At 41.7% G+C, this 24,926-nt stretch overlaps 1 protein-coding gene across 3 annotated transcripts in view; it reads left to right on the top strand.

The window, feature by feature from the left end:
- pcbp4 (poly(rC) binding protein 4) overlaps positions 1 to 24,926 on the top strand; it is a 536,281-nt gene that overhangs the window by 51,153 nt on the left and 460,202 nt on the right. For 2 of the 3 annotated variants that reach the window (XR_007569440.1, XM_050037691.1), the window contains exon 2: positions 20,515 to 20,563. The gene's annotated coding sequence lies outside the window, so the exon portion shown is untranslated. The remainder of the gene's footprint in view (positions 1 to 20,514; positions 20,564 to 24,926) is intronic. The other variant, XM_050037692.1, reaches the window with a different exon arrangement.

Below are 24,926 nucleotides of genomic sequence, written 5' to 3'. Positions count from 1 at the left end.
AGTCCTTATTCTGTGTGAAAATATTTTCCAGAGTTTATCTGATTTAATACGAGGCTTCAGCAGCCTGACAGACACAAACCAGTGTTTACAGTCTTTTTAGTGGGAAATTCCCTCTTTGTGTCAACTGCAGCTCAGCACAGAAACAGTGTTCAGGAAAACTTCCACTGGAAGAAGGCAGCAAGGATGTCAGCATGTTCTGCTCAGTTCAGGTCAGACTTGCGACGAGATGAGTTGAAACAGGCAACTACTGTCAACGCTCCGTTCTGTAATGTTATAAAAAGCTGTAACCTGCGAGGTGTTGCCATTTTAGTCAGTGTGAACAGGAGGAATGATTACAAGCTCAGCCTGTTTGAACCACTGACTACTGTTTAACATGAAACATGTTGAATCTCTCCTTTAAGCCTGCCACAAAACACACACACACACACACACACACACACACACACACACACACACACAAGCAGTGAAGCAGGATGTGATTTAAACTAACAATGGATGGATCTGCAGTTGCAGTTGTCTAATTGAAGGACATGTTTAAGTGCTCATTAAACTGTATTACTCAAACCAGCCATTACACTGTCATCATCACCTCACCTCAGTCTGAGTGATTAGATGTGACATGTAATTTCCAAATGAGTGTGTGTGAGTGTGTGTGTGTGTGAGTGTGAGTGTGTGTGTGTGTTGCTACTGATCATAAAATGTAATCTGTGCTGGGAGGAAGAGTGGAGCTCGTCCTCGCTGTCAGTCTGCTGTTCAGAGGATGGAGCTGCCTCTCAGGCTGCCGTCACCACATTACAAAGTGAAGTGACAGCATTGTGACTAATTTTGATTTTTTTTTAGCATTAAAGGTTCATTGTGAAAGATTTAAGGAGATTTAGTGGCATATAGTGGTGAAGATTGTAGATAACAACCAGCTGAAACTTCCCCTGGTTAGAATTCCTTCAGTGTTCATTGTTCAGGAGCTGAATTATCCACAGAGGTCTCTTCCTCTCAGAAACAAACACACCAGCTGATTAAAACCGGTAAACCCACTGACTAAAACAGTTTCACACAGCAGATCAGTGTTTTTCTCATGCTGCTTGTTGGGGAGGGCTTTAATGACGGTGGCTGACGCGGAAATGTGACTTTTATTAGTACCAGCCCCTGACCCATAGGGGTGGGGGACAATATCAGTACAGCATAATATCACGGTGTTTTTTGTGGCAATATCATCACACATTGCACAGTTGTTTTGTTTTTTTGTTGTTGTTTTTTTTATTATATAAGACATTAATTCGACAAATACAAATTAAACTTAAGGTAGCCTACTAGAATATATATATATATTTTTTTGCTGCAAAAAAATGGCTGAAGTGAGATGAACAAGCTGAGAAGCGTATCTAATTGGATCAAACAGATGTTGACAAAGTAAAAAAAAAAAAAAGGTAATAAATCTCAATATATCACAGTAAATTTTATTGCAACACTCTGCATTTCACAACATATTTAAAATGGCAATAATATTAATCGTGACCAAAGTATGGTAAAATCTGGTAATAAAAAATCTGGTAAGGTAATATCATGGATCCTCTGGTGGTTTGCATACATGCTCTTTCGTGAAAAATATATATACAGGGCTTGAAGTTCTCCGGCACGGTACCGGATTTCCGGTGCAGGAATATTCTGGTGCAGGAATATTTTTTTCTCGTGAATATTTTATCATCTTGCCGTAGCAACAGTGATTTAACCAGTCGTTTTAAAGCAAAGCAAAGTGATAGTTCCAACTACCAATGGTGTATCACATTACTCAAGGTGAACAAGGACTTCTAGCCAATCAGAGGCAGAGTAGGGCGGGCCTTAAGTTTTCACAGTCTCTCATTCAGTCACGCCACGGACACACCGGACGCAGAACCGAAGCGCAGCGCCCAGCAGCGGAGGCAGTTTTCAGTCGGTGTCCGTGTTAAGCTATCTGACTGTCCACACAGGCCGCTGAGCAGAGCGGAGCGCCCGCGGAGGCTCGTGCACTGCAGCGCTTCAGTTCGGCATCTGGTCTATTTTTCCCACGAGCCGTGAGCGCCTCTGTCAAGCTGGATAGAGCGGATCATACCAAACAGGAAGTCGGACACAGAAAAGACGAGAGAATCCGGCCAATTTTCAAAATAAAATAAATTAAAAAAATAAAAGCCTGTTTAATTATGATGTTGCTTGTCTGTCTATAAATATTTGTTCAGTTTGGTCTAGACACGAGAGAGATGAAAACACACACACACAGAGAGAGAGAGAGAGAGAGAGAGAGAGAGAGAGAGAGAGAGAGAGAAATGGCTACAGGTTGGGGGTTGCAATTCACACATACAGAAAGAGAAAGAGGCGGTGTGGTAGAGATAAGTGAGATAATTTGTGAAGCCACCAATGAGTTGTCACTTGCAAATTAGCTCAGTCAGATAGAAGATGCTCCTTGGTGTCAGAGGTCGTGAGTTCAAGCTTCAACTGATGTAAAACGTACATTTTAATGCGTTCTTGTTGTCTTCCTATTCTGCCACTTGTTGCTCAGAATTGCCTAAAATTGCCCGGCCCCAACCATTTTGTAGTAGCTGATGACCAAATTTTCCTTTTTTGGTGAACTGTTCATATTTCATTATTAAAAACCTTGAAATTGTTATTCTAGCTTCTTGATGTGATACTTGATTGATACTCTCAAAGTGCACCAGATTAATTCATGTAGACGTCAAATGTTCAAAATTTTCTTCCGGGGGGGGGCATGCCCCCGGATCCCCCTAGCGCAGAAGGCCCTCTAAAAAAATTTCAGGCACAGGATTTTTTCTTGCTTCAAGCCCTGTATATATCAAAATCAGAGAAAGTTTATTTATTAGTTTTGCTTCCTATTTTATGGCCCAGCTTTTATTTTGAAATTTTTCCTTCTTTCCTCAACTTAATTATTTTTTTTGTAAAATATTTTAAAATATTAGACTTTTTGAAGCTGTGATTTTTAAAATCTATCAAATGACAGCTTGACTGTGAAAAAAAGACAGAAGTAGAGTCCTAAAATATCTGCCTTGATGTTTAACAATTTATGTCAGAAGTACATGATAAAATCTGAAGTGGTGGCTCCTAGATTCCACATGTAGGAGTTGATATATACTTTCCACATCTGTGTGATGTAAAGTTTCTCATCCCCTCACGTCCGCGAGGCTCCTTAAACATGTTGAACACATGCAGACACCCAGTGTGTTGTAATCACAACTAGAGCCTGACTGATACTGGTATTTGGGGCTGATGCAGATACCTTGATTGGGGACTAAAAAATTCTGACATGTATGTTGATAAAGATTGATATAAAGTCAAACATATGTTGAGGAGGCAGGATATGTTTCAGTGTAACAGTAGACTTTATCGTCACAAATGACATCAGTGCCCTTAAAGCAGTAAAATTTGCTGGGAATTTAATAATTACAAATTACTAGCATCTTTTTTTTGCATTATGTTCTGTTAAAAAATAAACTTTCATATCAGATGACATATAGCTGATATTTATATATCTGTAATAGGCAGATATCAGCATATATTTATTGGGCTCTAATCACAACCACTATCTGCACTGACTTAATACACTCCTAAAAGGAGATACAGACTGGAGACAGGAGCTTCTGTCAGAATATAAGAGTTCATGTTGAGTTGTTCACGGTGATGAAAACCTTCACCTGACAGATCAGTCGTCCCTGAAGGTCTCTGTGACGCTGTTCGCTTCTTGGGTCTGAAAGTAGAAATTGAAAAGAGAATAAAAAAGAGAGAACCAGCTGAGCCTCACTGAACTCTCCTTGACACCTGAACTAAACGTTAGTGGAAATTCATGCACGGCATCGAGAATCTGTCTCCAGATCTCACTCACCGGGCTCCCAAACCCAGCAGCCTCCAGCCAGAGTGGGCTTAATTTCATGCCCTGAAAATAATATTTCATCTGAGGACGTAACGAGCCTCTCATGTATGAACAGAGCCATCATGTGATCTCAGCTGGTTTGTGAACTGATGGGTTGTTGTGTTGGCTGCAGGCTGAGCAGTCATGTGCGTCAAGAAGAAAACACCAAGTTCCTCATTGATCAAATTAGAAACATGAGAACTCACTCAGACCTATTAAAGCAAAATAAGGAGAGAAAAGAGGAGCGAGACGCAGGACGTGAAACATTAAAGCCTTAAAACAAGTCTGGTGACAAAGAGGAAGTAAAACGATATGACAAGACGAGTGAGTAAGACTCAGGCAGACAGAGAAACAAGAAGTGACTGAACGAGTGAGATGGATGAACGGGGAGGGGCGAGAGGAAGAAGATGGGATGTGTGATGTGCACGCCATGATATAAAAATAAAATGTCTCCAGTCACTTGGTTGAAGTGGCCACACTAAAAGCTTCCACAGCTGAAGCACAAAACTCTCAGTGCAGATGAAACGGCCATCAGCGCACTAAGAGGAAGGTGACCCGCTGATTTATTTACAGTATATTATAAACACACACACACACACACACACACACACACACATGGAGGAGGGAGAATATAAAGAGTTGAAGGTGTGAAAGGAAGAAATGAATTAGGATACTTGATTAAAGTGTTACTCTGATGATATCAGCTGCTTCTGTAAACATCATAACTGTGTTACTCACATGAGGGTCAGACTCAGAGTAACAGAGCTGTGATGCCTGTAAATGCTTCACATTATTCCTGGCATGCACACATATCGAAAGCTGCGTCACTGATTTGTTGAGAACACCTGACCTGAAAATGACAGACTCAAACATATTGTCACAAGTTGATAGTCTTAGTAATAATGTTAATAATTACGTTGGGCCGGTGTGAATATTTTCAAACCGGTTTGATATTAAGAGCCAGACTGGACCAGACTACTGAGTTTGACCAATAGCTGTTACACTTGACTCAGCAGCCGCTCATTAATGAAACTTGATGACACCGTATCCCAACAGCAAACAAGCCTCTGACTATTGCGCGACACGTAACATTGGACCTCTCTGTCCACGGTGAATCCATTAAATATGCACAGTGCAACAATGCAGGTTACCTATCAGTTGTCTGTTTGAGATCAGACTGGAGACGTAACTACCTAAAACATAGGTGAGTGGCCTACTTGCGGTCTTCCTACGTTTGTAACGCTACTTTTAAAACAGAAAACAGGTTTTATATTGGGACATTTGCTGGTCTCACTCCCAAGTCATCGATACCGCCACTTGGGCAGTGACTTCTGGTGTCTCACACCGACGACAATAGTTGTCCTTTCACGTTGGCATGAAAAGCGAATGGCGCATGGTGGCGTTAGGGGGAAACACGGCTGGACACAAATGAAATTTAAGGGGGCAAAAGTCCGAGTAGGGTGGGCGGGTCCAGCAGCCACCGACTATGACCTGGGAGGTCGGTGTTCGCTTCCCATGTGATTGTAAAGCCAAACCCTGTTCTTGTTTCCTAAACCCAACCACGTGCTTTTGTTGTAGAAGGAAGAAAAAAACGTCTATTTGCGGTGTTGTACTGACGTAGTGCTTTTATTTTGAAAGAGACCTTATGCAAACTGTACATTTCCTGTGAAAACAGAAGTGTATTTTGAAAACAGACAATGCATGTAACAGGCTGAGAATGACACGGCGTCCCAGAACGTCAACAACCAACACACCCAGGGTACCTTGGACGTCATATGTGGACGTGGAAAGTCCATGACCAAACGTGGACATGTGACGAGGTCACAGTGAGGATGTGTTGAACAGCAAGTAGGTTATTAGTGATGGTCAGTTTGCTCATTATAAGCTTTCGTCTCTGTAGTGATCTCCCTTCAGCCAGCTGCTTTGTTTTTTTGTATTAAAATTCAGAGGTTTCGTGAAGAGAATTCCTCATTTCAACTTCATGAATCAGCCGTTCATCGTCCATTGCGCTGCTTTGAAGCGAGTGACAGGAAGAAATACAAACAGGACGTCTGGTAAAAATTTGTCACCCCAAAAAACACATGAATTTGCCAGTAAACAAACCCCCCCCTGCCTTGACTGACATTTGATCTCCCTCATGTTACTGTGCTCGGCTCACAGACAGACAGAGGTGAGGTGTTGTACAGAGATATTGCTTCAGGCAGGAAAGATTTCCTGTATCTGTCCTTGTGACGGTGAAGCTGAACCAGTCAGAGAAAGAGCTCGGCTGTCTGTCCAGCAGATGGTAGAGATGGTGGTCCATTAATGAAAATAGTTTGTTCAGTGTTGTCCTCTCCACCACAGCTTCAAAGCTGTGCAGCCAATTACAGCCATTAGCTTTTATTATTATCAGCTACGTCTGTTTTCTTTGCACGTGGTCACATTTTGCTTTTATCAGTACTTCAGCTTTTTCATCCTGTGCTGAACAGGTTGTGTACAGGCGGTGTAGGGGTGCAGTGGTTGGCATTGTCGCCTCACAGCAAGAGGGTTCCTGGTTCGAACACAGGGTGAGGGAGCCCCTCTGTGTGGAGACTGCATGTTCTCCCTGTGTCAGCGTGGGTTTCCTCCAGGTGCTCCGACATGTTCTCACCGGCTTTTTAATGTAATGGGAAGGGTTACACTTGGCATTCATGCCCTGGTTAAATGACTCTGCAGTAGCCACAGGTATTTATTGGCTCCGCCTCTGATCGGCATTGACAGAAACACAACACCTGGGTGAACGCGCTAATTTTAGCCCCTTCACCGGTGAGATGCAATGACATGACACCACAAAATCTCTGCCCAAGCAGCGCTCAAACATCATTCCAAACTAGTCTGCACCGAGTTTGATGAGAGCGGTGACACTGAACCATACAAATCATAACAGCTGTGTAGGGCTGAGGGGAACCACAGAACAGGGTGATGATTCGTCACTATGAGCGACCTATTTCACATTATTCATCATCATTAGATATATTGATTTAATTGATTGTTTGATATATAACATGTAGATCAGTCGAGCTTTAAGTCAGCATGTTTATGATCCAACTAATGAGCATAACTGCAGACAGTGAACCAGATTCAGTGTTTTGCCTTTTTAAAAAATATTTATTTTTCATGTTACATCTCTGCTATTAACAGTTGTTGCATCAGGATCTTTTTTTTTTACTTTTTTAAGGGATTATGATGTGAAGGATCTTGATTACCTTTATCTGTGAATCCACTCTAATCAGTTTATCTCTATGCATGTGAACACACAGGAGAACAAAGCCAAGCAGAGCAGATAAGATGGCAAATTGGATGAAGGATGAGGATGATGATGAGGGCCGAGAGGGAAAGACAGAACACAGAGAGGGAAACTAAAAGAAGTCTGAGTATGAAAATAATCAAATCAGGAGTAAATAGTCTTTGCTTTTTGTAATGACACTGGTTTTTATTTGTCTTCATGATACTGACTGAAGGTGGGTGTTGGCTTACCTTTTATTTAGCATGAGATCATTGAGTATGAGCTGCAGAAGACGGAGAGACGAACATGTGAGAGAGAAAAATAGAGGAGAAACACGGAGAGACAAAGAATGAGGGCGAAAAAGAGAGTGAGGCTTTCAGAGCTATTGATCTGAGCAAAGACAATCTGCTGTTTCCTTCTGGAGGCTGAAACGTGCTGCTGACCTCGAAATAACATCATTAACTTTGATGAGAAACAAGCTGGAAACAAACAGAAAGTGGCCGAGACAATGATCCGTTATTAGCCAGGCAGAAGTGGAGTGGATAATTAGGGAGATTTCATTGTGATAGCAAGTGAGACGCCACTCAGTGTAATAAACTGCTGCCGGTGTGTCAGATCATCAGAGGGGAAACGACGGGGTTTGACTCTGGGATTAAAGTCAAGTGTGAGCTGAATGGACTTGATGGTCGGGGTCGTTCCAAACAGCATCACAGATACAGAAGCAAAGTCATTTGTGAGTGATATTTCTGATTCAGATTTCCAGTATGAAATCACTAAATCTCACTTATCTTTGAGTGTATGGACCAACACCGTCTCCTTCAGCTACACTGTCGTAGTAACAGTTGTCAGGTGTGTTATTCAGAGCAGATGATGTGGCAGTAAAATTAGTTTGAATAGAGCTGCAGTCAGTTTCAGACGCTGACAGGCTGACTGATGAAGCCGCTGCTATTCCCCCCAGAGCCAAACCAGTATGTGTGTGTGTGAGAGGCCACACACGTCATGACAGTAATTATTGTACTTGTGGGGACCCTCATTGTCTTAATGCATACCCCAGTGCTTAATTCTAATCTTATCGACACCACCCTGATCCTTAAAACCGTGTTATAACCCTAATGTTCTGTTTGGAGTCCTGGAGACCTCAGACCTGTTTTTAAAAGCTCAGTATAACGCACTTAATAGGGTTGGGTGATTGGCCGAATAAATTGGTTATCAATGATTCCCTGAGTACATTACTGGTTGTATTTTGGGGGGATTTTATCATTTTATTTAGCTAATTTAATGGAGTGCTGCAGGGATGACATTTCTCTGTAGGCTGACGCGGAAGTTAGCGTCGCCCTGGTTCCTTCGTCAAAAAACCCACGTGATTCTTCAGTTGGATTTTGGATTATTGCAGAAATAGGACCGTTTATGGTACTTAAACATTTTGTTCAGCAAGATAGTCTTCACAAATGAACACCACTTTTATAGTTTTTGAAATGCAAATGCAATCACTAGAAGTAAAAAGCTAACGTTTGGCCATTAACTAACTACACTATGGCTGCATGACAAATGTCAGCACCACAATGAGGCTGTAAAGTCGTGTTCAGCGTGATGACGCTCTCTAATCTCATTTAGCCACTTGTTCTTTAAGATGCACGAAGCATGCCAACACACACCTCTGCAAATTTATGTCAGTCACCGGTTGTTGGGCTGATGGTTGCTGGATGGAACACATCTCAACACATCATATCATATCTCCCAGTCCTAATACTTAAAGTTGTTTTTACTCAGCGTGATATTTTGTATGTAATCTGCTCTATTTTTGTGGTTGTTGCTGAGTAGTAGTTTAAACGCAGTTCTCCCAAATCATTAATAAGTCTGTTTGTATTTCTGTTACTGGAGTTTAAATACGGTTTGATTATATGAGGTGAAACAGGAAGTCTGAACTCGCTGGAGTCTAAATGACCCCAAATATGACATCACTATAGGGTTGCAGTGGTATAACAGTCTTCAGGTATATCCTTACATGAAAACTGATGGTTATCATACCATGTACATTTTGCTCAGCTACGATAAATGGACAAAATGCAACTGTACACATACTTCTTAAAAAAAAAGTTGGTGTGGAAAGAGTTTCCTCTTCAGTACTTTTCTACACATTTAGTTTTAAACAGGTCCGAAGAAATATTTAGAGGAAAACAAAAGGTTGATATTACTGTAATTATTAGTATGCATGCAGCACTGAGCTCTGTGCGACCCCAAATAATGAGGAAGTAAAACCAGTGTCAGTGAAACAGAAGGGTTAAAGAGCACTTTGATAAAAAGGGAGGACGGACAAAAATGTCCTCGCTGTCTGCAGCTGAACCTGGTCCTCACAAAGGTAGAAGTACAAGCAACACAAACACACTGTCTCTTTTTAAGCTGCCCAAGGGAAGAGTCCAGCGAGACCAGCTGCCTCAAACACACACACACACACACACACACACACATGCAGATTCCCGTCCATTTCATCTCTGACCGTCTCAGCACTTACTGATTTTTATAAGGCTGACTGTGTGTGTGTGTGTGTGTCACTCTGTGTGTGTTAATGTGTGTGTACTTGTCTCTGATTGTATTTAAACACCTCATGTATTTTAGTATTGCATCTGTAATTTGCTGCTCCGTCCTCCGCCTCTCTACTCTTCTCTAAATTGCAGCTGATTGGTTTTTAATGTTTGTGCTGCAGTTGGTCGATATCACTAACCAACCACGTCTGCAGGCACACGGATAAGAAACACCACCGTCCACTGTGAGTGTGTGAGCTGGTGGTGGTGGTGCATCAGGAAACAGAACAACACAGCGCCTTGCTCTCCAGTCATTACCGTCTTTCGAGGCTGCTGATGTCACTCGGCCCTGTAGCTTCTGGTTTCTTGGTGATGTGCATTGATTACACTGACAAGCTGCAGCTGAAGCTGAAGCACGCCCTCCTCCTCCTCCCTGCTGTTTCCTGTCCTGTGGTGTCCGACCTTACTGTAAGCGGTATGGGTATCCGTGGCTTGTACCGCTGGAAGCAGAAACAGTTGAGTGTTTTATGCTAGCAGAGCTGTAATTGGATGGTTTCATGTCACACTGAGGTTTGACACAGCAGACATCTGTGCTCACAAAAATCCGCTCTAAAAATACAGAAACTACAGAAAAGTTTTTGACACTGAAGAGAAAGTGATGAAATCGAATGTTGACAAGCCGAAAAGTTTTATCTGCAGCTGTCAGGTTTCATCTTCCATCACCATGTGAACTGGGGCCCAGTCGAGCTAGAGAATATAGCACACACTGAAACAGCAGATCGTTTGGTCTATTAGAAGACACATTAATTAAGTGTTGATATCACTATTAATTAGAACACAACATGGTTTGGTTCAGCTTTGTAGCAGCTTTTGGAAATGTGATCAGGAGTCATGAGATGTTAGTTTATCGGCTTGTGTAAATATCTTTCTGATATTTGTTTTCTAAAAGCTTTAAAATGAGTTCCTACCTTTTAAAGTTTGTTTCCTGCAAAGTATCGTGCTTTTAACACAAATGTAATCTGCATTTATGAAACTATTGCTAATGCTCCAGACTGTGGCTATTTAGTCACGTTTAGCAACTATTTTTGGAGACAGTTGGACTAAATCTTAAAAGTGGGGGCACCCGTCGACTTGCAAGTTTTGTTTTGTTTTATTTAAAGTCGTTATCGTATATCCTGTGAAACACCAGGAGGGAGTGTGTTGTCTCATGCGCAACGTCACTACAGGTGCATTTAATAGTTACTCTGAACAGCGAAGCACACTGTGGCACAAACTGGACTGTTTGTAAATTTGGAGCTTTGTTGGAATATAGCATTTGGTTATTCAGAGCACCACACTCTCAGAGAGGCAGTGCATACTCTGGGTGCTTCCTCTGAGGAGATGGAGCAACATAGCGTTATCCATGCATCTTAACTGCACCTTAGCGCTCTCATTTTTGTCTAGGGTGTCAGGTTGGACTTACAGACACAGCGTACGTCTGCTCTACGTTCAGAGACTTCGCTCCGCTCTGCCTGTGTTTTCTCTCTTTCTTTCCAGTCTGACCACAGAGATGTGAGTGACGGTGAGCTTGGATGAAATTTAGGGAGACCAGTAAGAGGAGAGTTGCAGTTATCTACATGGCTTGTAATAAACGCATTTGTCAGCATTGCTCTGTGTTAAAATTGGTTGAATTTTGGCAGTGGTTTTGCGACCTTGTTAAAATGACCAATAAAATTAAGATCACTCCCAGATTTGTAACTTGAATTTAAATCTGTTTGGACTGGCTGTCTGTAGTCTCTGCCTTTTTGCCTTTGGATGCATAAGTGGAATTCCTGTTTTCTTTTCTTTTCTTTTGAAAAATAATTCTGGGGAAACAGAGATATATAGTTGTGTGTCATCAGCATAAAAGTGATAACTGATAACTACTTGAGGTGTTAACGTTCAGAAGCAAACACCAGCCAACTTCAGAGCTAAGTAGATAAGAGTTTGTGACTTTTTCCTTTAAAGTAAATCAGCATGTAATTATTTATGTAAATGTTCTATTTATTACCAAAGCAATTATCAGTAGTTAAGATGGAAAAAATATGAATTTGTTGTGTTGCATGTCGATTGAAGTGTTGCTCCTAAATTTTGTGCTGGTGCGCCTAAACTTTTCAGTAGGGAGCACTGGTGTTACGAGTGGAAATAGTTAGTTTGGAGTTTTGTGCAGACGTGGCCTCACTTGTTCTTAAATGCTCTTTTACAATGTACTTCATTATTTCAAGGCTTTCTCCGTGATGAGTATTTAATAACAATAAAATCTACCTGTAAAGTCTTTAAGCCTTCATCAGCCTGCCCTTGTCAGTGATCAGCAAACTGTTCATGCACATTAATCTTATCAAACCCAGCTGAGAACTCATTCAGTGTGAGCACGTATTTAACTGACAGCTTATTATTTCTCTCATTACGCAGCGGTAGCATTGTTAATTTGTTTGCTGGGAGCCAAATCTGTTTTCTGAGTCAGCTCTTGCGGGTCTTATTGGTGTCAGCAACACAAATCTTCCTCTTACTGAAGCTGATTACTGAGATTGTTCATTTTTTCTGCTTCATTAACCTTGAAAGTGCCGTGTAAATAAAGTTATTATTATTTCCTGAGACAGACCAAGAAGGAGCTGAAACATTTCCCCAAATACCACTGAACTGAAGTTTGCTTTGCTGGCAGTGGCATCATGTGTTTTTTATACTGACCTTCATTATAAAGTAATGACATAGTTTATTTGATATGGCAGAGGATCCATACACTGTTTGGTCTTGTGTTAAATGTTTAGCCATGTATAATCTAGAGATGACAATCTCTGGATCCAAACTATGAATAGTGTTGGAGTGTTACCTGTCTGAATATCATCCTTGTTTTAAATTCTATAACCTCTCCATGATATTGTATAAGTTAGTGGATCCACTTCTGTGGCCTAGAAAATGTTTTTATTTATTCATTTTTCCTTGTTTGAGGATGTTTTTCAGCTCCGTGCAGTTTTCAGGGGGGAAACAGGTTTTATTCCACCGCTGGGACCGCCACTTAAAAATGGCAACAGGATTGTAGAAAACACTAACTGTAAAGTATGTGGTAGAAAACATTCTCTGAAATATATTCTCAGCAGAAACTCACAGAAGCTGTGAGACCTGAAGGTGATAAAAAGTCCATTTATTGAATCTTCGTTTCCTGACAGCAAGTGAGCGTCTGTGTTACATTGGGAGCTCTCTGACCACACTGGATCCATTAAATGTTGAACTCAGTCATGTCATGTAAAGAAACCGCTGACCTCTCAGCTGTGGTCTCAGAATAACCACTGAAAAGATGGTTTAGTACGGATACTATTGTGGGTAATTGAAGGATATCATTGTTGTAGCAACCATACTATATCTGAACACCATCTCCACTTTGAAAACAAGTTAGCTTGCTAGCAAGCTCTGTTGAGCATCCCACACAAATCTTACAAGGAACATTCAGCTCCCTGGTGATCTCCATCCAGCCAGATGCCAACTTATTTAGGTTTTTGTTGTGAAATGAGGAGGAATCATGCAGATAACTTTGCATTACAGCCTCATGAATCAGCCGTCCCTCGTCCATTGCGACATTTTCAATGCAAGCGACAGGAATAAGATAGAAACAGTGTGTCCAGCAAAAGTTTCGTGAAAAACGGCAGCCCGCATCGCACTGCGTTGCTTGCAAGCAGTTCGGACAGTCTAATAGAAAACAGTGCAATCAAGCTGAATTGGTCGCTGATGCTCGCTTGCGATGCCTGCGGTGCCGGGGATCAGCATGCTCAGGGACCTATCCCTGCCTGCTGCCTGACACACAATGCACCTGACCCTGATTCCTGTCCCTGTGGGTAGTGGGCTCACAGGGCGGGGGCTCCATGTTAATTAATCAGGGTAAGCCCGACTGCGCCCTATGGCCCAAGGCCCAGCCACCAGACGTTCGCTGGCGAGCGCTTCCCCAGGTCTCCGGTGTACGCATACCAGTCGAGGTACTCAAAGTCCGAGTATGCCAAGTCATCAAGGCCTTCTACAATCACTCATAGTCTGGCCCCTCCCCTGGGACCACTTTGCCTTGGGAGACCCTACCAGGGGCTGTTAGCCCCGGACAACACCAGGATCACAGAGACAGGCAAACCCCTCCTCCGAGGAGCCTCACCTATGGTCATGAGCTCTGGGTAGTGACTGAAAGAATGAGATCGCAGATACAAGCAGCTGAAATGAGTTTCCTCTGGAGGGTGTCTGGGCTCAGCCTTGGAGATAGGGGGAGGAGTCAGACATCTGGAGGGAGCTCAGAGTAGAGCCGCTGCTCCTTCATGTTGAAAGGGGTCAGTTGAGGTGGTTCAACATCTGATCAGGATCCTCCTGGGCGCCTCCTGTTAGAGGTGTTCTGGGCACGTCCCACTGGTAGGAGGCCCTGGGGTAGACCCAGAACACACTGGAGGGATTACATATCTCATCTGGCCTGGGAACGCCTCGAGGTCCCCCAGGAGGAGCTGGAAATCAACACTGGGGAGAGGGGTGTCTGGGGTGCTTTGCTTGGCCTGCTGCCTCCGAGACCCGGCCCCGGATAACTGGATGAAGATGGATGGATGGATGGATGGAAGGTCGCTCGTGTTGCTTTCAGTTAGGACACAGTGTGAGATCTCAGACAGACCTTGAACATTTACAGACTTGACTAACTGTACAACCACATGATCGGCCAACAGTCCCAGTGTGTAGGATTCAGGCCCATCTGAAGGCAGGAATGATAAATGACATTAATAACTGTGTTTTCATTCATTTAGAATCACCTGAAAGTAAGAATCATTTTGTTTTTCTTACCTGAGAATGAACCGTTTGTATCTACATACAGAGTGGGTCCACTCCCATGAAGTCTGCCATGTTTCTACTGTAGCCCAGAACAGACAACCCAAACACTGGCTGGAAACAGGGCCATTCACATTTAAATGTTGGCCACTGTAATTCTCCTACACGCCCCTTCACGGGAGAAGTTTTACCTCCTCACAGCTCAAAGCCACGAAGTCCTGCACACTGGACCTCTAAAGATTTTTTTGATACTAGTGCTCATCAGACGCCAGAGTTTTAGTACAAATTTATCCCAAACCTGTTTGATCATTTAGGAAGAATGACGTCAAAGCTCCTAAATGTTAAATGATGTTTCAAAGAAAGCTGCTGCACAAGAACTTTGCATAAATAAATGGCAAATGTTTGATTAAATCAGGATCTGTGTGATCAAAGAAACAGAAACAAGACTCCAAATCTGACCGAACAATTTGAGTTATTTTTCTTATTTTTCTTATATTTTATTAATGTTTTTTTGATACTTTTTTTTTATGGGGACACATTTCAGTCTGTGTTGGAAAAATATTGAGGTTCAGTCCCCAGACCCATTTATTTTCTCAGCTTACGTGAGGATGCATGCAAATCTGGGATGATGGAGGAAAAATCTAGGATGTTAGAATTTAAGCAGACATCAGCTGGAGGCAAAGTGGGTGGTGCCCTCTGTCTCTCCATCTCTCCGTCTCCTTCACTCCATCCTGTCGTTTGCTCTCAGATTACAGTAAAGTGAACATTAAGCTTTTCAGAACTCGCTACCTAATTAGACTCTCTCCATTCTCCTCTAATGGAGCCCTGCTCTTTGACACTGGATCGTAGGAGTGCATTACCAGCAGGTGTGTGTGTGTGTGTGTGTGTCTGTGTTAAGGGTCAGGATCCTGATAGTGTGTGTGTGATGTTGGTCAGAGAGGCAGACAGAAGGCCTGCAATCCCCCAAGACCTCATTATAGCTCTGAGGGAAGGCACACACACACACACACACACACACACACACACACACACACACACACACACACTTAAACTCAGACATCTGGAAAAGGGCATAGGGCACACATGTACACACACACACATCTACACAGGTTACACACTGACACACGTGCACACTCAACTCCACTAACACGAGTCAAATGTCTGAAAAAGGGCAGCGGTGAGTTTAGCAAGAGTTCACTGCAGCCCAGTATGAACACACAAACACACACACACACACACACGTGCAGTGAGCGGTGGATCATGCACATAGCAGCCATAGAGTGAAGTCCTGGAATTCCAGAGTACTTTGTGAGTTCACTGCTGTCGTCTTTTAGTCTCGTCATCTCTCTCTCCGTCCCTGCAGTTGTCCGTGTGAGAAACAGCTGAGTGTCCTCTCCAACATCAGACACGCGCCACGCCTTAGGCTGCTTACAGCTGACGCACTGCACTCGCACACACATTTGGACACACACACATTGAGGCGCACACGCACAGTGTCGGACAGACATCAATTCCATTCGGGTAATTACTCCCTGGAGTTTGTCTTTGGGCTTTCTGTGGAGCTGGAAAGCAATTTGTTTGTGTTTATGAGTATTTGCAGCGTGGAGAATGACAAAGGAAATTGCACGTGTAAAATGAACAGAGTTGTGATTGTCTGTATGTCGGGTACAAGTTTGACCAAAGAGAACTGTGGAAATTTGAATTTTGCTTGGCTTGAGGATGGAAAGGGGCTTCATAGTCATGACAGGACAAACTACTTGTGTGTACTAATGTACGAATGTTCTGAAATCCTTTTACTGTTACAGCTGGTTTTACTATTAGTATCATAGTCTAGAGCCAAGCAGTGGGGTTAGTTGATTCATCGATTAACAGAAAATCATTCAGCTGCTGTTTTGATCATCAGTAATGCTTTAAGACAAGTTTATGTGTTAAGTTAAATAGCACAATTCTTATTGAACTCCTGCTTGTCTTTGTTATTTATCTTTGTAAACAGAATGTGTTTAGTTGTTGGACTGTGAAGCTGGAAACACACGGTTGCCGCCGCAGTGTCATGTGACTTGCGTTAAGTGCCACCCCTGGCACACACTGGACATGTCATGCTGCTGCTTGTTAAAAGACAACCACGCAAAGTTACTACTGAAAGATCTGTACTTCCTCCATCTCTGCATTAGCTTAAAATCATGTGTAGACAGCCCCTGATTAAACTTGATTTGTCACCTGAAGAGCTGATCTCCAGAGCCGTGACTCACCAGGAAGTATCTTTTTTGCCATTGTCTTATTAATGACGGGATTATGGGTCGTTTAGCTCGGGATTTTTCTCGACCTCAACAACGAGTCTCTCCTCATCCATTCTTTGTCACACATGAGACACAGCAACAGCAACAGAATTCTCTTTATACATTAATGGTGAGGAGAGGAGTCGAGCTGCCACGGGAGCTGGTCTGTACAAGCAGAGAGCGAGTGGGGAAAATGCTTTTATTTCGGGGTCAGCGAGGCTGGAAATAGAACAGTGGCTTGAAGTGCTGTGGGTTGGCACGTCTAGCCGCTGCCAGTGTGGGTTTGTACATTGAAAATAATAGGGGCATATTTTTTGACGCACAGCATTTATCGCTGGTGTGTTTGGCCTTAACAAAACAAGACATCAGAAAGTGTTGTGCTGGACTTTAGGTAATTTAAACAGGAACTTTTCAAATTGTTCAGGCAAATAATCTGCAGATTATTCGGTTAAAATAATAATTAATTTCAGCCCTGTTACATCCGGAAGTCTGTAAAGTTTAACATTTTCATCTTACTTTGCTTCACATACTTTTACAGCTACTGCTGCTTTCTTATTTCACTTTTAGATTCAACACTGTGGACTTTTAAATGCTGATACTGATCTGTGTGTGGAGTGAAACCTGTCGATGTCGTAGCATCCTGAGTAAAGGACGACATAGGTGCTGCAGTGTGTTACAGTATTGTCGGGTTCAGAAATGTTGCCGAACTAATGCCAGCTAAGAATCGTACAGTAGCAGTGCGTACGTCAATGTGATATGTGTAGACGGCTCTGTGTTTCAAGGCTACAAGAGATGACCTGTAGAAATACTGAGGTTTAGGCAACAAAAGAAGATGGTTCGGTTCAGAAAAAAAACATCTTAACGTAACGTCACGTGACATACATCACTCGCATAATTTTCGAAACATACTAGCGCAAAACATTAGTATTAAGGACAGTACCCTGGAAATCCAGAGTTCTCGCGAGAGCACAATTTGAATTTGCTCAGCGAGTCACTCTGGCAATCAGTAATGATNACAGAAGACGGCGCTCGAGTCTAATCTACCAGCTAGCTCCGCTGGTAGCTAAACTCTGGATATGTCACCCCGTGTATTGTTCTGATTGGTCGTAGTGTTATCCAATTGCGTGCAGTGATATTTTCAAATGCATGTTTGGTGCCGCCCCTCGAGTTGGCCCATTTGCATTACTCATAGCCAGACCCTAAATCTTTCTAGATTTGGGTCTGGATTTCCAGGCTAACAGGACAGCGGTCTCCCGGGTGAAATTTCTAAGGTTTTTTTTTTTTTTTTTTTGACCCATCTACCTCTCCTCCCACCAGCGGACTTTCTCACTCTTCATAATACAGTATTTGCCCGTAGCATCAAAAGCTGATGCCACCCAGTGTGTCTCATACCGCTGCTAAAGGCTGCCTTTGTGCGTTGGTATCTGAAGGCAAGGGCAACTGACAGAGCGTTGGTGTTTAACAGGATTGGGAGTGACACCGGATGGAAGAATAAATCCCTGCCAAAAATGATCTCATAGGAAAAATCATAAATTGCACAGCTACATATCAATTTCATCACAGAATTTTAATGCGATTGACTCATTAATTTAAAGGGAGTTTTAATTTTTACAAAACCTGAACAAATGAACTAAACAGATAATGAATGCTAAGATGTACTGCACACATTATAAATGTTTGTGCTCCATCTTTAGTCAGAGTATAAAAACACTCTGCTTACAAACAGTAGTGCCGTCTATCATGCCAGGAGAGTCTGACCGTACTCACACATTCACACCCTCACACACCCTCACACACCCTCACACACACTCCCACTGTTACCACATCCCAACCTTCCTTCACACTCAGACTCTGTTTCTGAAGGCAAAATATATGGGAGTTATCAGTTGAAATGTTTGATGTGCTGGAGATGTGTGAAGCTTTGAGTGGAGCAAACAGCTTCTAAAGTCGACCTAATGTTTGCTCTGCTCCAGATAAATCAAAGGCTTGTGGAGAGCAGCTAACAGCCTAACGCTCCTACCAGACTCTCAGTTTCCTGTTGGTGTTATTAAGTCTGTCATCGTCATTATTTCACCGTCTGCTGACAGTCACACAGTCCACATGGTTCCTCATCGAACAGTCCAACAGCAGAGATGTCACAGAGCCAGATGATGCTTAAAGCAGTTGTTAAATATTTCAAGAAATACACTTATGCACATTCTGGCAGGGAGTTACGTTTATGAGAAGAATAATACAACTCTCATATGTGTCTGTTGAATATGATGCTACAACCAGCAGTCAGTTTCAGGCAGGATATTTCAAGAACAGCTTGAGGGAATCTCTTAAAATTTGGCACAAACATCCACTTTGAATTAACTGATTAGATTTTTGTGGTTAAGTGTCAAGGGGCAAGTCTGTGTAACCCCATCTGTCTCATTCTTGTGAACGGGATATCTCAAGAATAAATCTCTTCAAATTTGGCACAAACGTTCACTTGGACTCATCGATGAACTGATTGGATTTCGGTGGTCAAAACTCAAGGTCAAAGTGACTTTGCATCTTTCTCATTCTCGTAAACACAATACCTCAAGAACACCTTAAGGGAATTACTTTGAATTTGACACAAACGTCCACTTGGATCGAAGAATAAACTGATTAGAATTTTGTGGTCGAAGGTCAAAGGTCAGTGTGACCTCACAAAACATGTTTATGGCCATAACTCAAGAATTCATATGCTAATTATGGCAAAACTTGACACAAATGTCTGATAGGATGAAATGATGAAGGTCAAAAGGTCAAAGGTCAGCTTGACTGTGACATCATCATGTTTTAACGTCATATCTCAGGAACAGAAGGGGAGACATTTGGTCAGATACTGAATTGGTGACTCTAATCTTGGAACTGTGTTGATTGTATAGATCTTCTGTGTGTGAAGCATCCATGTTTTCACTGACATGGATGGAGACTGTCAGAGACACTGGACTGGTGGGAGGAGTCATACAACCACGGGGTGGACTGGTGGGTGGAGTCATACAACCACAGGGTGAACTGGTGGGCGGAGTCATACAACCACGGGGTGGACTGGTGGGCGGAATCATACAACCACAGGGTGGACTGGTGGGTGGAGTCATACAACCACGGGATGGACTGGTGGGCGGAGTCATACAACCACGGGGTGGACTGGTGGGCGGAGTCATACAACCACAGGGTGGACTGGTGGGCGGAGTCATACAACCACAGGGTGGTGATTCTAGTTTGGAAGTTGCTTTTATTACACGTAACGTAACAAGGTGTCATCAGTCCAAGTAATCTTAACGTCACCTGTCTCTTTTCTACCATGATTTCTGAATGAATGGAAATTTGGTGTTATATTTAACATAGAAAAACAAAACATGAATAGGCCTGTACAATTATAGAGAAAACACTGCGGGTGGTTCTGATTTTCTCATCTAACTCTCTGACATTTTAGGAAATACACTTATTTGCTTTCTGGCAAAATGTTTATTTAAAGGAAATTCAGTTTATTTCACTACACAGCTCTCATCAGCTCATGCATGCAGTTTAATTTATCATTCCTGTTGGTTATAATAACATTTTACGCAAAGAGAGAAAACAAAGGCGTATTGTTTGAACTGAAGCATCAATTTAATTTGACCTACCGTACTTACAGGAAGCTTAGTTTTATATTAATAATGGATGGTTATAACGTTTGCCCACTTTCGTATTGTTTCCAAATGAATCGGTTCATATTGATATTTAAGTGTGATTATCTGACCGCTCTCTTTTCTCTCCCTGCAGGACTGTTCCAGTGATGTCGCCACGTCCACAGATCTGATCCATCAGGTTGGTGAGTAACATGTTCTAATTGTTGGGTGTGTTGTAGTGAGTGGAGCCGCTCTGCCTCTCAGGCTGTTATTACCTAACCTCCACCCCACACATGGTCACAGCCTCTGTACCCTAATAAAGAACATAGCCATTAGATTGATGATGCGTGTTAGTGACAACACACGCGGCCAAGGGTTAAGTTATGCCTGCGAGACTACGCTCAGGTCAAGAAAGCTTGTTAACCCTGAACCAGCCAGCTCTGCCTGTCAGTCACCCGTGGAGGAAAAGCAAACAGCAGTGAAAACACAGCAGGCGGAGAGAAGTCGTCACTTAACTCTGCTTCACTGTGTCCAAAGCTCTCCATCAGACCAGTCTGGTTACTGCACTGGTTTATCTCTGTACCACCAGAGATAGACACACACTGACTCTTGTTGTGTCCTCATTGTGTGTCAGAGATGATTAATAACAAATATAAGACCAGGTGATTTGTGGGACACATTTATTAATTAATCTTGTGTAAGAATCATGGGTGTGGGACCAGCTCACCTGGTAGAGCAGGCGTCCAATGTACAAAGGCTGTGTCCTTGCCACAGCAGCCACAGGTTTGATTCCAACCCACAGCTCTTTGCTGCTTGCCATCACCACTCTTTCTCCCTCTTTCTCACTATATCTGTCCTATCTAATGAAGGCAAAGAAAAGCCCCAAAAATATCTTTAACAAAAATCATGGTTGTTTTAAAAACAGAGGCTTCTCTAAATGAATAATTCAGCGTTGCCTAATATGTGGAAACTGAGATAAATAAACGATCATATGAGTACTGAGGATGAGGGCCAGGCATAAGGGAAAAATGAGAGGAGGATGTGTGTGTGTTTTGCATTACGAGAATAAAGACAAACTTTAATTATTGGTGTCAGGCATGAAAAAAATAAAAGTAAAAAAATAAAGAATAAAGTTAAAATGCTGAGTAAATAAAGTCCCCTCCTCTGGTCCATCACATTGTGTCTTGTGATGCAACATGTCCTGTTTATATTGCAGCTGTAACCACCGACACATCTGTACATTATCACTTATTTCAGTGTGCACGTATGCGCACTCCTCTTCAAAGGTTGCGTGGTTTCTGCTTCTGAACAGACGCAGTTTTTGACACAGTCGCTTTAAAGTCCTTATACTTTTTACCAAACTGTGTTCATGCACTAAAAGATAAATAATTTCCTCGTTATCAAAGCTGACTCTGAACTATAATTTCACCAATTCATCTACACAAGGAATTCTGTAGAAGCAGCCATGTGTTTGATTTGTTGTCAAAGGTTCAACTTTATTCTTGAAATGCCAAAAAATCTTCCTCCTCTGATTTATTTTAATTTTTTTATGCCTGGCACTAATACTGAGAGTTTGACTTTATTCTAGTGATACAAAAAAATCTATTAAAATGAATAAAAATCTTTCTTATGTGAGTTATTCATTTTTATGTCTGGCACTAATACTTAAAGTTTGACTTTATTTTGGTAAACCAAATAAATAAATAAATAAATAAGATAGAGGAAATCTTCCTCCTCAGATATATTTTCTCTTATGCTTGACTCCAGTACTGACATTTTATTCTGGTCATGCAAAAACAAACAAATAGACAAAAACAAACAAAAAAAATCTGGAATAATTTCCCTCCCCTAATTTATTTTTTTCTTCTTCTTGTGCTTGGCACTAATTCTGAAAGTTTGACTTTATTCTGGTAATGCAAATAAAGACTGAAACACATTATTAAATAAATAAATAAAACAAAGTAAATTCTTCCTCCTCAGATATATTTTCTGTTATGCTTGGCACTAGTACTGACATTTTGAATTTATTCTGGTGATGCAAACACAAATAAATAAAAGAAAGACAGAAAAAAATCTTACTCCCCTAATATTTTGTTTATGCTTGGCACTAATATTAAAGGTTTAGACTAAGACCTTATTCTAGTAATGCAAATAAATAAATAAACAAATAAATCTTCCACCTTTGCTCAAATTTTTGTCTAATGCCTGCCAGTGATACTGAAGATTAGACTTTATTCTTGAAAGGCCATTAAAAACAAACAAAACAAACAAAAATAAAACTCCTTCTCTCCTTTATTTTCTCTAAATGCCTGGCACTAATAATCTTCCATACCTGAGTAATTGTGACCCTGTGGAGAAGAAAGCTGCAGAAGACAACAGTGAGTCAGAGCTCTTTATTCAACACATTCAGATGTGACGTCTCGTGGATTTGTTTGCATGAGACTTGAATAACAACCAGTGAACTCGTCCTCAGGACACACGGACATATTTGATGACGCAACTTCACTCATAAAACAACAGAGCAGCTATAAGAAATCACGAGGACACTAATGTAAACTCATACTTTCACATATTTATTATCATTATTTACGCCCCCCTAACACTGGATTAATATTTAAACTCTCAGCAGAAGGTTTCGGGGTAACGCCATCTTCACTGAATTACACTTTGATAAACTTGATGTGCAGATCGTCGCTCTGCCACGAGTACAAAACGTCCACTCTGTTGAATCGCCTCAAAGTGTTTGGCTTCAACTTCACTGTGTCAGAGTTTCTCAGACAAACTTTAAATTGAGTGAACTCCACTTCAGCTCAGCTCAACACGCCTACAGCGAAGCTGCGGCCAACTTTCTCCAACAGTCTCATATGACTCCCGTGTTGTTGAAACATTTAGCCCTGAGAAATGCCCAGCATGAAGACAACACTGACGTTAAATCATTCATAATGTGTCTTTATTCTGTTCAGAATGTTCTCTGCCGTGTTCTCTTTAGTCAAACACCTCTGTCAGCACACAAGTGGTGCAATCTCACCCTGTAGTGTGTGTGCAGTTATACTCCTGTCTGTGTGAGGACCAGTTGAATCCCTCTGCCCTTGAGACTGAGGACATTTTGGAAAGTAAGAGTGTTCATCATGTCTATACACGGCTGTTGAGACTTGGTTTGAGGGCTAAGGTCAGAACTGGCTTTAGATTAAAGGGTAGTTTCAGATGTTTTTCAACCTGGACTGTGTTGTCCAGTGTTTTTGTGTCTCACTGATCAATGGGAACAACAGAACTCATTCAGCGGCTCCTCTGGCAGCAGCACAGCGTCTCTCCCTCTCCTCTCTGATTCTGTCATTCTGTGATGGAAACCTACGTGAAAAAAACTCCATATATGTGACTGTATCATAACAGCCTGTCACAGGTTACAGCCTGATGATCAGAGATGAGTTATATATATAGATCCCAGGGGACATTTGTTTAAAATGTGTAATTAGTGGTAAATTTGATTTAGTTGAACTATTAACATTGTCACAGAATCTGAATCTGACTCTGAGTTACTGTTGTTGTTCACAAACTAAAGAAATGAGAGATCATTTTTATTTAACTTTTACTGAATATTTGAAGCAAACTAAAACTACATCACTGATTTTGGTACAATTCTACGTCTTAAATTAATTATACTTATTTTTATTTTTTTTACTAATTTATCATATCGTCAAGAATATTTTTATCACAAAAATACCCTGAAATATTGTGTTATTATTTTAGGGCCATATCGCCCACCCCTACAGGAGATCTCATCACCGCTGATTCCCGTTCAATTTAAGGATGAGTAAGGTCACTTAAACATACGAGTGATGTTCTGGACATGTAAACGTTTTCCTTCCACTCCTCATCAACAACAGTCACACTCTGGAAAGTGTCCCACCAAGTCTTAGTGGACTTTGAACCACTGGGGTGGAGTAGAAACATAGGGTGTAGCAGACACCTCTATTCGTCCATTAGACCAAGCAGTGCTAATAAAGCATTAGCAAACTGGTAGTCCGCCATTTTTGTCCAAAGCAACAATAGGTATGCACAATTTGAGAAGATTACACCATCTTTTGCGAACACTCACGTCCACACAGATAAACAGTAAACAGAGTTTTGATAAATCTTCACCTTGGAAGGTGTTTTAATACTCAATACTAGACTGATGTCAAAAACTGTTTTTCCCATTAGTCAGTTAGACACAGACACATGAGTAAAATAGGGTCCTGGTTGGAAAACACCAAAGTTTCCCTTTAAGGTTAAAGGGAAATTTCGGTTTATTTCAAACTGTCTCCTATCGTCCTAAATTTGTTTCCAGTGACTAGTGACATAAAAATAATAGTTAGCATGTTAGCCGTTTCCTAGATACAGCCGGGGCGCATAGTAGCGTCAGACCTGTTAAAACGTAAGTGAATGGGCAACCTTCAAGTGCAAAGTTAGTCCACTAAACAAGCTTTTTTTCCACAAAGACCGCCTCATATCGTTAGGATAAATGTCAGAGAACATATAGAAAACGACATGTAAACGTGTTGTCTTACCTTACCGGTGTGCTGCCAT

The sequence above is a fragment of the Epinephelus moara genome, chromosome 24 (assembly GCF_006386435.1).
Source record: "Epinephelus moara isolate mb chromosome 24, YSFRI_EMoa_1.0, whole genome shotgun sequence".
Taxonomy (NCBI): Eukaryota; Metazoa; Chordata; class Actinopteri; order Perciformes; family Serranidae; genus Epinephelus; species Epinephelus moara.
This window is presented reverse-complemented; position numbering and strand designations above follow the sequence as displayed.